Raw genomic sequence first — 16202 nt, 5'->3', positions numbered from 1 at the left:
AGGCACGGAATCCTAGTCCTGTTGGTCAGGTGCCAGGCCAGGGAATCAGCATCTCCAGTAAAGTCCGGGAAAGGTGTGGGTGGAGAGCAAGGCTGACTCACTCCTTCTGCCTGGGAAACTGGGAGAGACAGGCCCAGTGTAGACTGAGATTTTTCCTCCGAGGGATATAAATTCTACCAGGTCAGAAACTGGATGAGAGGCAAAATTGGGGCTAGCGGTGTAGGTCGGCAACGAGGGAAAGCTGAGCACGCCTGAGGCCCAATCTTCTGGATCAAAACAAAAGGCCTTCTTGACTTCTGACTACTCCTGATGTAATCAAAGGATAATTACCCACAATACCTGGGGCTGTGAATTGAGCAGAACTGACCGGACTAGCAAGGCCTGAGGTACAGGTGGAATGTTAATCACAATACTAGAACAAAAAGGAGTGGCAGGTATGTTGGGGGACTGCTGAGTGAAAGCCAGGTAAGAGTCTGGCCTTAGGGATTCCTGAGGGCTGTTCTGTGTGGTGCACAGCCTGGCCCAGCCTCCTGCCCCTGTTAGCAAGCACCCCTGAGGAGGAATGTTCCTAGGACCTCAGTTTGGGAATGTGCTTGAGGCCTTGCGTTTCCTCTTTGTTTTAGTGAGCAAATCCCAAACACTTGCGTGAGCACGGCCTTTTGTCTCTGCCGCTTGTGCCCTAAAGAGGAACGGCAGTCAGCACCACAAGTCCACAGCCTGAAAACTCTGTCAGGAAAGATTCAGAGATTGATAGGACAAGATCATACTGGAGTTTTTATTGAGGGTCTGGTTGCTCAACAAGATGGTATCTCAGTAAAAATCCATGTCCACTGACATCGTAATCAGCCTTCCTCAATGACTAAGGTTTCATGTATTTTAGTTTGTCAAATCCTTCCTTCAGTGGTTCAAAACGTTGAGAACGATAACAAAACTTTCTTCTCAATGACACAGGAGGCTCTGGTCTCTGAGCCTGTGGCCCTGGGCTCCAGAGCAAAGTAAGCGTGGGAATGCATGGAATTTATTTGTCGTTTGCAGGAAATAAAGTGTTATTGTTAGAGCAGTTTCCTGTCATAAAAAAATCTTTAATTTGGTTTTAAAATAGCAGCCTTAGATGTTGTTCTTGACCCAGGAACTTATAGGAAACCCAAAATTATGTGTTTTTCTCTGCCTTTTGAATTTGTGGTGTAAGAATTCTCCGTATTTCTCACAGATAAGATGTGAGATGTTTCTAGTTTCCTGGCGGGGTGCGTGTAGAGGTGCGTGGATTTACCACGCTCGAGTGTGTGTAGGAGGCTCTACGTTATAGATAGGGAGGTTCTAGCGAGTTCTATGATGCATTAGAGATGAAAGGCTAGCCTTCTGAGGCGGGGGTGTAGCTCTGTGGCACGGGGCTTGTCTAGCGTGCACAAGATCTGCTTTCATCCCCAGTACAGAAAGAGCAAAGAAAACATTAATAACACGAGAATCCCCAGTTAGGGAGAAAACAGCAAGCGAACACAAAGGAGGAGGAGAGGTAAAGTGGGACCCCAGCCCCCTGACACCCTTATATCCAAGGAGTCTGGGATGTTTGGTTGGAAGTGACCCTAGCCCCTGGGATCCATTTCAATCCCCCTCCCCTGGGTGTTGCCTTAGTCTGGACTCCACCTCCGGAAGAGCCCGCCAAGCAGTGACCCCTCCCCAGGGAGGGTCAGGACCACTCCCACAGGCTATTTAGGCTGCCCCCCCCCATGAACACGTGGTCTCCGGGTTTTAGGTGATCTCCCCTTCCCTCTCCTCCACTCACCATGCTTTCCTGGTGCCATCCGGAATCACTGCATTAAACATGGGCATCTTTTATTTGATCTAATTTGATCTGGTTGGAATTATTTACCTTGGTGGAGAAGCTTGTCCTAAGAAATATTCCTAACAGTAAATATAGTATTTTCGTATGAAATTCTCAAAAAAAAAGTTTTAAATTAAAAAGCAGAAAGAAAGTCTGGAGGTGGTGACGTACACCTTCAATCCTGGCACTCTAGAGGCAGGAGGATCTCTGTGAGTTCGAGCCCTGTCTCAAAAAACAAAACAAAACAAAACAAAAACAAAACAAAACAAGCAAACAAAGAGAAAACAGAAAACAAAGCAAGGCGGAGACAAGACTGCCTGTGTGATACTGTGACTCCGTCCTCTCCTGTCCGCTTCTTCTGGCTCATGATTATGGCCTCAAACTCCCTAGTTGCAAAGATGACTTTGATCTTGGGTTTTCCTTCCTTCACCTCCCAAGCACTGGTCTTAGGGGCCTGCTAAGGATGGATGGAACCCGAAGCTTTCTGAAAGCAGGGCCAGCGCCCATCCCACTGAGTTGCCTCCCCTCCTGCCTGCTGCTGCTCTGAGCCTGCTGTGGGCGGGTTGCGTGCACATCCAACCATAGAAAGGAAGACTTCCGAGAGGACAGGCTCCTGGAGGGCCGAGGGCAGACTGCGTGCTGTCGATTCTGCAGAGTGGGCGGTGAGATACTGAGTCTGAGATGCCCTTTTGTGAGATGGAGCAGCAAAGAAGAAGAAAATCTGGTAGGGAAGGGGCAGGTTGCCAAGCCCAAGCTGGTTTAACTTCGCTCTGTAAGGCCAACAAGAAAAAACAAAACAAAAACCAGGCCGCACTCAAGAACATTGGAGCTTATCAACAAAGGGGAAGAGCCAAGACAGAAGAAGATAGGAACGAAAGCGCCAGGGGCCGGAGTGCCGGCTCTGGCTCCTCGCTGCAGGAGAGCTGTGGGAAGGCTCAAAGGCCTGGCTGGGGAAAGAGGACTGTTTATCCTGAGGTGTGAGTCGGGCGGACGGAGGGGGATGCTGATCTACAGCGATCAGCTTCCTGGCAGTGTTCTCAGGTATTTGAGCGTTTTCAGGGTTGGTTCAGGAGGTAGAGGCTCTTGCCACCAAGCCTGACGGTAGAGGAGTTCAATGAAAAGTTGTCCTCTGACCTCCACGCGTGTGCTCCCCGATAAAGTAAATAAATAAATGTAATAAGATGACTTTTTCAAAAAGAAAATACAAATTTAAAACCACTTTGCATTTATAAAGTAATAAAAAACAAACAAAAAAAGAAAAAAAAAGAAAAAAAGCAAAAACCACTTTGCAGATCTAACATGTACGTGTTTACCTCCCACCAGCTTCTAGACGGATTCTGGACGCCTTTTTTCCTAGACATCTCTTCTGTTCCCAACTCAGTACACATCTTATCTTGTCGTCTCCTTGAGACTGCAAAGCTTCCCAGAAATTCTAGAATGAAATTCAGTAGCTGGAGTCACAGTGACAGATAGGCTCTGCCTATCTTTCTGCCTAGAACACTTTCAATACTTCTTTTTAAAGATGCACATTCGCCCCCAGATCCTTTGTAGCTACCAGGTTGGTTTTGAACTTAGCATCCTCCTACCTTAGCTTCCTGAGTTCTGGGACTATAAGATGTGAGGCACCATGCCTGGATTCTGTAAGCATCATAGATTTTGAATATTTGAAAGGGATTTATTTTCCAGGGAGTCATTTTTGAGTGTAGGTTAGGATCACTGGGTTAGACCTTTTCTCTTTTCTTTCTCTCTCTTCTTTCTTTCGTTTTTTCTTTCTTTTCTTTTGTTGTGTATGTGTTTTATTTTGTTTTGGTTTTTCGAGGCAGGGTTTCTCTGTGTGTCCTTAGCTGTCCTGGAACTCACTCTGTAGACCAGGCTGGCCTCGAACTCACAGAGATCCGCCTGTCTCTGCCTCTGGAGTGCTGGGATTAAAGACATGTGCCACCACTGCCCAGCACAGTTTTTACTTTAAAAGCCCAGGGTTACACAGTGAGTTAGGGCCAGTCTTCCTTATGCAATAAAACCTGTCTCAGTAAGACGATAGATCTATATTACAGGTGGTTTCAGTTTGTGACTTTTTGTATGTAAAATTTGAGAACATTGATTTGTTGCCTAATATTGACTTTACCTAATATTTATTTTGTGGTCTCACTTTATAGTCCAGGCTAGTCTTAAACTCTTATTCCTCCTGCCTTAGCCTCCCCAGGACTGGGATTGCAAGTCTGTGCTATCACATGTGGTTAATCCCAGCCTTGGCTGTCCTAGAATGGGCTATGTTGACCAAGCAGGTCTCTGCTTCCTGGGTGCTGGGATTAAAAAAGACATGCTCCAACACATCAGGCTAAAACGTTGTATGTATTTAGTTACTTTTAAATCTATTTTCTTCTAAATTTGGCTATTTTCCTCTAAAATCTGCTCTATTGGACCATAAAATACTGCTTATAGTTAGTTTTCAGTTTTGGGTGGTCACTGAATATAGCCCAAATTCTAATTATTCTTAATAAAATCCCAGAGTCAGATATTAGGGGATGAAAGCTGAGAGATCAGAGAAGCAGAGCAGCCAGCTACTAGAGAGACCTTTAACCTCTACTGAACCCTCAGACCCAAAGGGCAATTCTTTCTTCAGACGGCCTCCTCAAGGCTGCTGCCTCAGACTGCATCTGAGCGCCTGTCTCCGCCCACCTTATATTCCTCTTTCTGCCCAGCCACATCACTCCTGTCTCCACACTCCCTAGAGCGGGGGTTTAAAGGCCCGTTTACTCCCAAATCCTGGGATTAAAGGTGTGGGTCCCCACTGCCTGACTCTGTTTCTCTTTTAGACTGGATAGTTCTCGAGTAACTCAGAGTGGCCTTAAACTCACAGAGCTCTACCTGCCTCTGTCTCCTGCGTGCTGGGATTAAAAGCGCCCACCACGGCCTGGCCTCTATGGCTAACCAGTGGTTTAGCTCTGCACTCTGAGCTTCAAGCATGTGCTTTTGGTACTTAAGGGGACTAATTTCCCCCAAATCTGTATGCAAACAATTTGCTCTCTATGCGGTTCAGGGAAACCCCAGGCTAGAGATGTCAGACATGCCATCTGGAATAGGGACGGTGGTGAACACTTGCTTTTGCGTTCTGCCCTTGTGTTGGCAGGTGCCTCTGGGGACAGTACAATCTTGAGCACGGTGGTGTCATTTGTGCTAACACCTCACGATTTCTGAGGGTAAGAGTTTGGGTGGGTGCAGCTCGCAGTTGCCGGTGGCCTTTGTCGGAGGTTTGCTGGGGAAATAAATACTTCCCAACTAATGGTGCTATTGGCAGAACTCAGTTCTTCTCAAGTTGCCTCCTTTTCTTGGCTATGGTCTGGTGGCTGGCCCCACTTCCTCCACTTGGAGGCCACTCAGTTCCCTGCTGTAACATGGCTCCCTACTTTGTCAAGCCAGTAAGAACGGGGGTGCCACCAGCTGGCAAACTCGGCAGCCTTGAGACGCGGAGTTTCACACCTGGTCACCTCATTTCAATTTACTGGTGTGGAGCTAGCCACAGGGTAAGTTCCTTCTCAAGGCAAGGATTGCACAGATGTGCAAATACTGGAAGGTGCAGTTGTGGGAGCTGGCCTTCCTGTCTGCAGCAGTTCAAGTGAAGCAGACTCCTGTGGGCTGAGGCAAGCCAGTAACCACACACTCTTTTCTGGCCACAGTGGTTGGGCTGAGGCAAGCGGGGGCCCAGGTGACTTAAGTGCTGGATAAGCAGAGCTTCCTCATAGGACAGGGAGGAGGGGCCTGGGAAGGGGAGCGGTCTGCAAAGGATGGGGTAAAGCCCACTATGACAAATTCTAATTCTGTGTCATAGAGGCAGTCAGGGACGATCAAAGGGTTTTGGGCAACCTGGGCACCATCATAAGACCCCATCTCAGACAGCCAAAGCAACAAAAGAAATCATGAAAGTATTAATTATATATATTAGTGGGCCTCATTATCAGATTTTATATATGATTGTTTATTTATTTTTGCAGGTCTCTCTGTCATAGCTCAGGTTGACCTCGAACTTCCTAAGTGCTGGAATTGCAGGCATAGGCCATGATTCTAGGCCACATTTCATTCATTAAGATGGTTTCATACTGCATACGATGTACTTTGATCATATTTATCTCCCCGTTTCTAAATTGTCCCTCTGTCCTTTTTCTTTTTTAAGATTGCACATGTGAGAGAAACATTCTACACACACATATATAGTATTATATTATATATATAAAATAAATGTATATTATATATTTCATGTTTCTCAAGCTGTCCTGTGACTCACTGTATAGTTGAAGATGACCTTGAACTTCTTCTGATCCTCCTGCCTCTTGCTTCCCCATTGCTGAGATCACAGGCATGAACCACCACACCCCATTTATGTGCTGGGGATTGAACCCACTACTTTGTATATATACTACTAGACAAGCATTCCACCTATTTAAGATCAACCCAGGCTATATGAGACCCTGCATCTTCTGTTGTTCTTATTTTTTGTGACAGGGTCTCATGTAGCCTGGGTTGATCTTACATCTACTGATCTGGGATGCTGGCCCCCGATCCTCTGTTACCTCTACTTTGTAAGGGCTGGTATACTGGAGTAGGCTACCACACCCAGCCCAGAGTCAGGCTTGTTCCTCCTAACAGGGTTACTGATTTCTAGTTGCTTGCAATTGGAGGTTTCTCTCCCACCTGCCAGTTCCCAAATAATACTCAGAGGCTTTTATTAATTATAAAAGTTTGACTGATGGCTCAGGCTTAGTACTAACTAGCTCTTACTTTTAAATTAACCCATTTCTATTATTTTATATTTTACCACAAGGCTCGTGGCTTGTTACCTCACATCTTGCTTCTCCAGTGGCTGCTGGTGCCTCCCTCGACTCTGCTTTCTTTCTCCCTCCATTCAGTTTGGCTTTCCCACCTAGCTCTATTCTGCCCTGTCATAGGCCAAAGCAGCTTTATTCCTCAACCAATAAAAGCACCACATATTCACCGCATACAGAAAGCATCCCACGTCAGTTGCTATCAGATTGACCTTCGTTTGTTATTAACAAGGTCTTCTTTGTCGCCCAGACTGGCCTTCACCTGTACTTCCCTTTGTAGCCCAGGATGCCCTCAAATCCCCTCAGCCTGATTTGTTATCGTGTTTTTGTCTCCAGACTGGCCCTTCTCCCTTTTTAAACGGTGAAAGCGATCCTAAGACTGAGCAGGCAGTAAGTAGTGAAATGGATGACCTTCTTATTGACCAAGAACAGAAGCAATGAGAGGCAAACTTGCAAATCCATGTCTTAACTTTTGGGCTTGGGAGGGATACGGTGTCAAGAGGAAGGACTGCAGAAAACAGTGAAGAGCTTGTGGTGACATGCATCTCTTTTCTGGGAGTTTTGGTGCAGCCTCTTCTTGTTCCCTTTATAGTCCCTTACGACCATTGCCATGGCAACCGGCAACTGTCATGGTGCTGGAGGGTGTGCCATTTAGTCAGGTGATGGATTATAAGGCAGTAAAACCTTGTCTGGGTGTTGTTCTGGTGGCCATCTTAGATCCAGCCAGTTTGGGATAAGTACATTTTCCTGAAGCTCTTGCTCCTGGCCCCAAGCGTCCTGTCCTTCAAAAGCAACACAATGAGAAAGTCAGCCAGGGAAGCCGGCTATGCTTGGGGAGACACAGTGCCATCTGTCCTCCTGCCACAGGGCCACATTAAGTCAAGCCCACCTGAGGTATGCTCCTTCTGTTTTGAAAGTCACTGCAGATAAAACACTACCCTGATTAGGTTTTTTCCTAAACAATGCTTGGGATGGAACCCAGCAAGCACCTCATGTATTAAGTGAATGCTGTTCCACCCCACCCCTCTAGGCTGTTAATATCTCTACAGTCGCCACTTTGATGTTGCCTAAGGTGCCTGGACCACACTCAGGTAAATAGGAAGATGTTGTGAGATACTTTTTGTTTGCTTTTGTGGGTGAATGAGCTAATTACTGGCTTTAGGCTGGGGGCTTGGCACCTGGAATGGGAGGGGAAAGGAGAGAAGATGAAATCAGTCACTGGTGGTGGTCAACTGGGAAGATTCCACCACCAGCAGAAGACGTGGGTTCAGAGAGCCGGGAGATGGCTGAGTGTTCCCAGGACCTAGGGGCTGGCTGTCGCCCAAACCCCTGCCCTGACCACGTACTGTTATCTAGATTTTACAGGAAGCCAGCAAACCTGTTTCCTTACTTGCGCACTGGCAAAACACAAGGAGAGAGACATCAACATTGTAGTGGTTTCAATGAAAATGGCCTCCATAGGTCCCAAGGAAGTGGCACTATTAGGAGGTGTGGACTTTTTGTTTTGTTTTTCTAGACAGACTTTCTCTGTGTAGCTTTGGAGCCTGTCCTGGAACTCACCCTGTAGACCAGGCTGGCCTCAAACTCACAGAAATTCACCTGCTTCTGCCTCCCGAGTGCTGGATTATAGGTATGCACCACCACCACCAGGTGTATTTTAAAATTTTTGTGTGTATGAGTTTTGCTTTCAGGTATGTACACCAGTGCATGTAGAGGCCATGATCTACAGGGCGCTAGATCCCCTGGTTGCGAGCTGCCACATGGATGCTGGGAACTGAACTTGAGTCTTCTGGGAGAAGAGCCAGTGTACTTAGCCGCTCCTCTAGCAGAGGATCTGAATTCAGTTCCCTGCACTCACATGCTAATGTGTGTTATTTCATTTGTATTTTAATAAATAAAGCTTGCCTGGAGATCAGACTGTAAAAGAGTCCCACTGGTCAGTTTTACAGACCAGGCAGTGGTGACACACACGTTTAATGCCAGTAGCCACACCAGTTTGCCATAGAAACCAGGCGGTAGTGGTACACACCTTTAATCCCAGCACTAGAGAGGAATATAAACTGGGAGGAGACAGCTCCCCCACACAGTCTCATTTTGAGATTCCTGGAGGTGGGATCGCCATTTCGGACTGAGGTAGAGGTAAGAGCCAGTGGCTGGCTGTTTTGCTTTTCTGACCTTCAGGTTGAACGCCAATATGGCATCTTACAACCATCTGTAACTCCAGTTCCAGGAAGTCTACTGGCTTCATCTGGCCGCCATGGGCTCTGTACATACACGGTTTACACACATACAATCAGACACAACGCTCATACATATACAATAAAAATCAAATAAATTTATTTATTTTTTTAAAATATTTATTTATTTATTTATTTATTTATTTATTTATTTATTTATTATGTATACAATATCCTGTCTGTGTGTATGCCTGCTGGTCAGAAGAGGGCAACAGACCTCATTACAGATGGTTGTGAGCCACCATGTAGTTGCTGGGAATTGAACTCCGGACCTTTGGAAGAATAGGCAATGCTCTTAACCGCTGAGCCATCTCTCTAGCCCCCTCAAATAAATTTAAAAAATTCTCTAACATGCACAGAAACACCCTTATGTACATGCACACATGTATATATGTGTATGTGTGTTTTTACATGTGTGCACAGACCAAGGGTGCTGCTGACATCCAATGACAAGACAGCAAACTATGGTCCCAAATGTCCACACTGCTGTAGATGAGAAATGTAGTTGAGATGGATGCAGAGGAATATGATTTCACAGTGATCTTTTTTTTTTAATTCACCAACACCCATTTAAAAATATTAAACCTTGGGAGCTGGAGAGATGACTCAGCAGCCATGAACATTGGTTGCTCTTCCAGAGGACTTGGGTTCAATTCCCAGCACCCACATGACAGTTCAAGACTGTAACTCCAGCTCCAGGGGCTCTGATGCCCTCACATAGACATAGATTCAGGCCAAACACCAGTGCACACAAAATAAAATAAGTTAAAAAAAGACTCAAAGCTCTCCTATATTTTTCCCTTTGGAACTGTATTTCCATTCTCTTCCCCCTGTAGACCTTTATGGTAAGGCAGCAGGTCCTGTTCTGGTTGTCCTCAGACGTTTGCTGCTGTGCAGCTAGCTACGTGAGATCCTGGACTAACAGGGGGCTCTAACAGCCAGCGACTTCCTTCCGCACTGAGGGATCATCAGAAACTGATCAGAACACTACAGATCTATTGCCTTTGATAGATGAGTTTTAAGCATAGCAGACTTTTGATTGGCAGATCTCTTTTGGGGATGGCCTGGTGCAGAAATTTGGGTAAGTGAAGGCTCTCACCCTCAGGGTGGGGTAAGGGTTGGGGTTGGAGGGGGTGTTTCATCTGAAGTAGGTTTGGGAACATCTGTTGTGATTTGGGGTAGAAAGTGTAGATTAGCATATTTTCTCAGGATGATTAATTTTAGGAAAGAAAACATATGGACTCTGAGTATTTTGAAATTGATTTCCTTAAAAGTTCCATGCCCACGTACCCTCTGGAAAGTCCTCATGTTCCCAGAGAGGGATTCTTCATCCACTTGATTTAACTCGGTGCGGCTCCCAGTAACTAAGCAACGCTTTCCTTTTAGTGATTCGGAAAGGATTTTGTACATAGCATGCATGTTAAAGAAGGCAGAGCCGTTGTATTTATACTGTGCGATACTTCATATGTCAAGCAAGTAAAATTCCTTCCAGGGGGCAGATGGTGACGGAGGCGGCATAGCATCAATGTCGGCTTCTTCTCCAGTCGCAAACAAAACTTGTTCCCGTTTTTTGAGGCAAATGATTGTCGGTTCTGATTCACAGCCTTGTTACCTTTAATCTGAGATTTAAAAAGATTCCTCATTAGGATATGAATTTTGGCAAGGTCACATGCATCCAATCCTTCATACAATGTTCAACATATACCAAGTGTTCAATAAATAGCAGTTGTTGATTTAGGTATTCCAGCGTTTTACCACCGCGGCCAAGCCAAGATGGCGATGGACTAATGATCTCAGTCCTGTCTGATCTGCTGGCTATCGGAGCCCAAGTTGTATCTGACTGCCCTGATTTCATGGACAGCTCTAGCCCTTTAATAGTCCGTTGAGTTCTGCAAGGCTCACATCATCATATTCTTTCATTTTCTGGTCGGCCTCACAAGGACAACGCGTCAGCGGCGCAAGAACACTTTCTGGAAGGCTGAGACGCTGCGTGTTAAAAGTGTTATGTCGTTGCATAATGTGGACGGACGGCGCTCAGCTTGCTATGGGCTCACTTGCACAAAACATATGTAAAGATATGACTCCCATCATAACACCAAGGCACCTTAATCCTCGTATGGGCAGTCGTCTTATTGGGTTACACAGTTTTAATCCCAGAGGAGTTGTCTCTTGACATTAAACTGTCCAAACAGTATTTATATCTGTGGCTGCCCTGCAAGATCATTTACCCCTGCAGAGCCGTTTAAGAGTAGTTAATGACAGAAGCGACATGACTGGGCCCTTATGAATGATCGCAGAAGTTCGACCCGGGCTGTCATGGTTTATGGAGGAAGGCAGTTTGTCCGTACCTGGCGTCCACCACAGCAGGTAATTTGAAATGAAACGAGACAGTTTCTACAAGCAGATTGATTTGGGAATCTTGCCTGTTCTTCCCTTTGACCCTTGACAAGTTGACACTACAAAGATTGTGACTTTAAAAAATGATTGGGTGCAAATACATTTAGGTAGATGATTTACCGTGTGCTGAAGCAAGGACAGGGGCTGCAGCGGTGCTGGGAGGGGAGCGACTGGCAACAGTAACAGCTCCGGCTTTATGTTCCTGAGCCTTATTAATTATCCCACCAGGCAAATCTACCGATAACCCTACAGCAAGCAGTTTATATTCTTGGCAAGAGACCAGGGGGCCGATTTCCTGGTGAGAGACTGGGCATCTAATTTCATGTGGTGTTCATGCTCAACTTTACTGATAGTGCAGGTTCTGGTCGCCGTCTTGGTGGGAACTCACAGCCTGCTTGTGATGACAGGGCTGCCATTTTATCTTATAGAATCTGTTTCTCTTACTTGCTTGCTTGCTTGCTTGCTTCCTTCCTTCCTCCCTCGCTCCCTCTTTTTCTTTCTTTCTTTCTTTCTTTCTTTCTTTCTTTCTTTCTTTCTTTCTTCCCTCTTTCTCTCTTTCCTTCCTTCCTTCCTTCCTTCCTTCCTTCCTTCCTTCCTTCCTTCCTTCCTTCCTTCCTTCCTTCCCTTTTTAGCATACAGAGGACAAAATACTAAATAATGATTAAAATAACGGGTATATATATATATGGACTTACCAGGGAAATCTAAAATAAAATCCCACTCTGACTGGAGAGGTGACTCAGTGGCTAAGGGCACTTGCTGTCATCCAAGTGGACCCAAACTTGGGTTCCAGCACTCATGTCACATGACCCACAGCTGTCTGTAACTCCAGCTCCAGGAGTCCCGATTCCTCCCACTTGTACTCATGTGCATCTATCTACATGCAGACACACACACCTACATGTGATTAAAAAGAATATGAATCCATTCTTTTAGAATCCTTTGTAACTGCACTGACGTTTCTTTGTCCTCTGTAGTGGTGCGGATGGGGCCTCAGGGCCTTGAGAACTGTGAACAAGCACTTTTTTTTAAAAATATTTATTTATTTATTATGTATACAATATTCTGTGTGTATGTCTGCAGACCAGAAGAGGGCACCAGACCTCATTACAGATGGTTGTGAGCCACCATGTGGTTGCTGGGAATTGAACTCAGGACCTTTGGAAGAGCAGGCAATGCTCTTAACCACTGAGCCATCTCTCCAGCCCGTGAACTGTGAACAAGCACTTTATGTCTGAGCTGCATCAACCCCACACTTATGTTTTCATACCAGTCTACTCAATAAGTGAATACATTTTGTCCATAAAGACTCCAGTCAGTCACTTTTCTTAGAAGTAAAGCTTTGTCTTGATCTAGAAACATATATACTATGTATGTATGTATGTATCATCTATCTACCTATCATCTATCTCTATCTAAATCTATATCTCTCTCTATATATATATCTAGATCTATATAGATATACATATATATAGACATAGATTGAGATACGGGCTCTCTATGTAGTTCTGGTTGTTCTGGAGCTTGATATGTAGACCAGGCTAGCCTCAAATTTACGAAGTTCCTTCTGCCTTGCATCCCAAGTGCTGGGTTATGATCTATCAAAGTAATTTAAAACTGAATATTCTCTAAAAACAAGCACCAGGAAGAGCCTTTAAAAAATGTTACCGCCTCTCAGGCAGTGGTGGTGCCTGCCTCTGATTCCAGTACTTGGGAGGCAGAGGCAGGCAGATCTCTGTGAATTTGAGGCCAGCCTGATGTACAAAGCAAGTTCTAGGACAGCTAGGGCTACACAGAGAAACCCTGTTTCAAAAAAACAGAAAACAAAACAAACATGTTATTGCCATGTGTGGCAGTGCATACCTTTAAATCTTGCAGAGGCAAGGGGTTGTCTGTGAGTTCAAGTCCAGCCTTGTCTACATGGCAAGTTCCAGGCCATCCAGGGCGACATGAGACCCCCCCCCCCAAGCAAATTATCTTCATCCACGATTATGTACTATTTATGATTAGATTGTGTTCATTTACTTATATAGAGACAGGGCCTAGTGTAGTGCAGGCTGGCCTTGAGCTCCAGATGCTTCGTCCTGGGCTCAGAGGCTGTGTTACCATGCCTGCTGGCTGGACTATTCTAAATGAACATTGTGGTGGAGAATTGCTGATGAGGCTGTGCTTAGCTTTGGGCTGAGGCACTGCATGCCCTCAACACCCTCTAGGGAAAGTATCCATCCTGCAAGAATGCTAGAACTTGTACTGGTCTCTGTAGCTTTTGTTTCTTTCTCTCTTTCTGTTCTACCCACTCTGAAACATAATTTGAAGATGCTGTTAAAAAAAAAATGGAACGAGTTTCCCATTGGTCTCCGTTTAAATTATTTACTGCCCCTTTGAGCCGTATCTTCATTGAACTATGTTAAAAGTATTTTGCTGAAATGTTTCTTTATGTTGTCCATCGGGTTTAATAGACACGCCATTTAATAAGCTCTCTACCTGTAAGGATAGACTATTTGACCTCTATGCCCCGCTACTGCCAGACATAGTATAAGATTGCTTTGTGAAATAAAGCTGTCGGTAACATCAACAAAATAAAAAATGATCGCATTGCAATGCTCTCTGCTGAGCTCTGTGGCAGCAGTGAAATATGGAATAAAATTGAAAGTAGATTAGTTTTGGGTCTTAAGTCATGTTTTGACAAGAAATAAGAGAGGAGAACATATCTTTGAACTTTTAGTTTTAAAGTTTTTAATGAAAATATTTATCATTTTGTAAGCTTCCTTCTTTCTTTATCGCATCTAGGCTGTATAACCTTAAAACAATCCGTTCTCTGATTGTGAGGGACATAAATACTGCTCTATCTTTATATTAAATATCATAAAGGAGACACGCACGGGGCACAATGGCTTGACACTTGTAAGTTAAGGAGTGTCATGCTAATAAAAGCGCTTATTGAAGAGGCTGGGAAATCAGTCATTAATAAGCCACATATTTCCAGGCTATGTAAACCATGTAAATACTGCAGACAAGCAGGCTGCTTTTGCTGTATTTTTTAACTCACCTTCTGGAAGGGTTTGACTCTGAAGAGGAAGAATAAATATGTCAGAGTGGAGGAAGCCTTGCTGGCGATCGCTTCCAACCTAAAAGGAATTTCAGAATTGCCGAGACATGCAGATTGTGGAAGGTCTTTCGCTTCTTTGGTTACATATTAATCAGATGAGATCACGAGGGCTGAGTGGTGTGGCTGGCTGGCTGGCTGACTGAGTAGGTACCACTCCCCTACCGCCACCCCACCTCAGGCAGCTGCAAACATCCTGGGCCACCGAATTCGAGCTTGTGGCTTTCTTGAAGGTTCTGCGCCTCCCTCCTCTTCGTTTCCTATGCAGAGGGTTCACAGAGGCCGTCTGAGCAGCTGTGCACCGTGCTGTGTGCTTCTCGGTTCACCCTCTTTCCCACAGATTGCAGGGTGACTCCTACCTTCCTCACTGTGTCCCCTCAAGGGGAGGCTGGACATGGGCTCCATCAGCTACAGCCCCTCAGATGGATGTCTCTACTGACATTCCCTTCCTAAGACTAAGATGGGCCAGGCTCCATGACAGACCCTTACTGTTTTTAGTCATGAAAACAGCAATCTTGTGTGTGTGTTTTGATTTTTATTGTTTTTTTTTTCTTTTTTGGTATTATTTTTATGGTACTTGTTTTGAGCCCAGAGAATTGCTTTACCTCTGAACTACACCCCTTACTTACTTTAAAAGATTAATGTTCTTATTTTTATTCGTGTGTCTGTGTCAGTGTGGGAGTGTGTGCACGTGAGTGTAGATGCCCTCAGAGGTCAGAAGGCGTGGAGTTCCAGGGAACTTGAGTTACACAGGGTTGTGAGCTGCCCAGTGAGAGCGCTGGGAACTGAACTCAGGTCCCCTGTAACAGCGGCAAGTGCTCTCAGCTGCTCAGCCATCTCTTCAGCTCCTTTATTGATTTATAGGCAGAATCTCACTGTGCAGCCCAGCCTGGCTTTGTAGTTGGGGTTGGCAACTGAACTCCTGATCTCTCTGCCTCTACCTTCCAAGTGCCCAAAAAAGAGGCACATACCACCTCATCAGACCTTAACTGAAGGCTTTAAGGAAAAGAGTTTGTAAGGCTTCAAACAACCTCCACTTAAAGATTTTGCAGCTGTTTCAAGGAAGAAAATTTAAAAACTGGAGATCTATACATGAGCGCTAGCTACTTCCCAGTAGTTGACGTGTATGCCAAGGCGTGGGGCCCTGTAAAAGGGCCCTTCATCTGTTCGCTATGTGGTTTTAACCTTGACTTTGCTAAATAGTATCTTTAAACAGGACAGTGAATTACTGTGGTCATTAGGTGGGTGTCATTTGTCACCCTTGATGGCAGCTTGGCTCCTGAATACAGAAGGCTGTCGGGTCACTATATAGTTGTCAGTGATCCAGACCAAATTTACATGCATGTTTTAGTCAAATGTCAGACGCTAGAGGGTCCTGAGCACATGTAGCGGGAGGGTCAGAGAGTGGGGCAGCGTGTCCAATAAACATGTCCGCGGCCCAAAGACAAGCTGGGAAAGGAGGTCACTGTGGAAGAGTAGGAGAAGACAATAAAACTGAGAAGGGAGATAAATTCCACTGTTCTAGAAGATAACAGGGAAAGACGTGGGCAGAAAAGGAGCAAGGATTCTAGTAGGGACAGAGATTTAGGAACTAGTTCTCAATGAAACAGAGAGGGGTAGACGACACTCTGTCACCCTGGGGCTTCTGTGTGGGACTTGTTGGCTATGGCGGTGGCACCTTCAGCAGACGTGACCCTCCTCAGTGCCAAAGTCCAATCTGTAATATGGGCCAAGGCAGAGGGTGCGCTTGTTCAGCCAAACAACCCACGGGAGAGGCTTGACCGAGTGGCTGGGGTGTGGCAGCTGCCAGCTGGCCTGGC

At 45.4% G+C, this 16202-nt stretch overlaps 1 long non-coding RNA gene across 1 annotated transcript; it reads right to left on the bottom strand.

Moving 5' to 3' along the window:
* Nucleotides 1-10293: 10293 nt before the first annotated feature.
* LOC125398324 (uncharacterized) lies at nt 10294-14592 on the bottom strand. The gene is made up of 2 exons (XR_007231354.3): nt 14326-14592; nt 10294-10498 (listed from the first exon to the last, which is right to left on the bottom strand). It is a non-coding gene; the product is annotated as an uncharacterized LOC125398324 (long non-coding RNA).
* Nucleotides 14593-16202: the final 1610 nt, after the last annotated feature.

Source organism: Myodes glareolus, chromosome 5, assembly GCF_982192425.1.
Source record: "Myodes glareolus chromosome 5, mMyoGla1.1, whole genome shotgun sequence".
Lineage (NCBI taxonomy): Eukaryota > Metazoa > Chordata > Mammalia > Rodentia > Cricetidae > Myodes > Myodes glareolus.
This window is presented reverse-complemented; position numbering and strand designations above follow the sequence as displayed.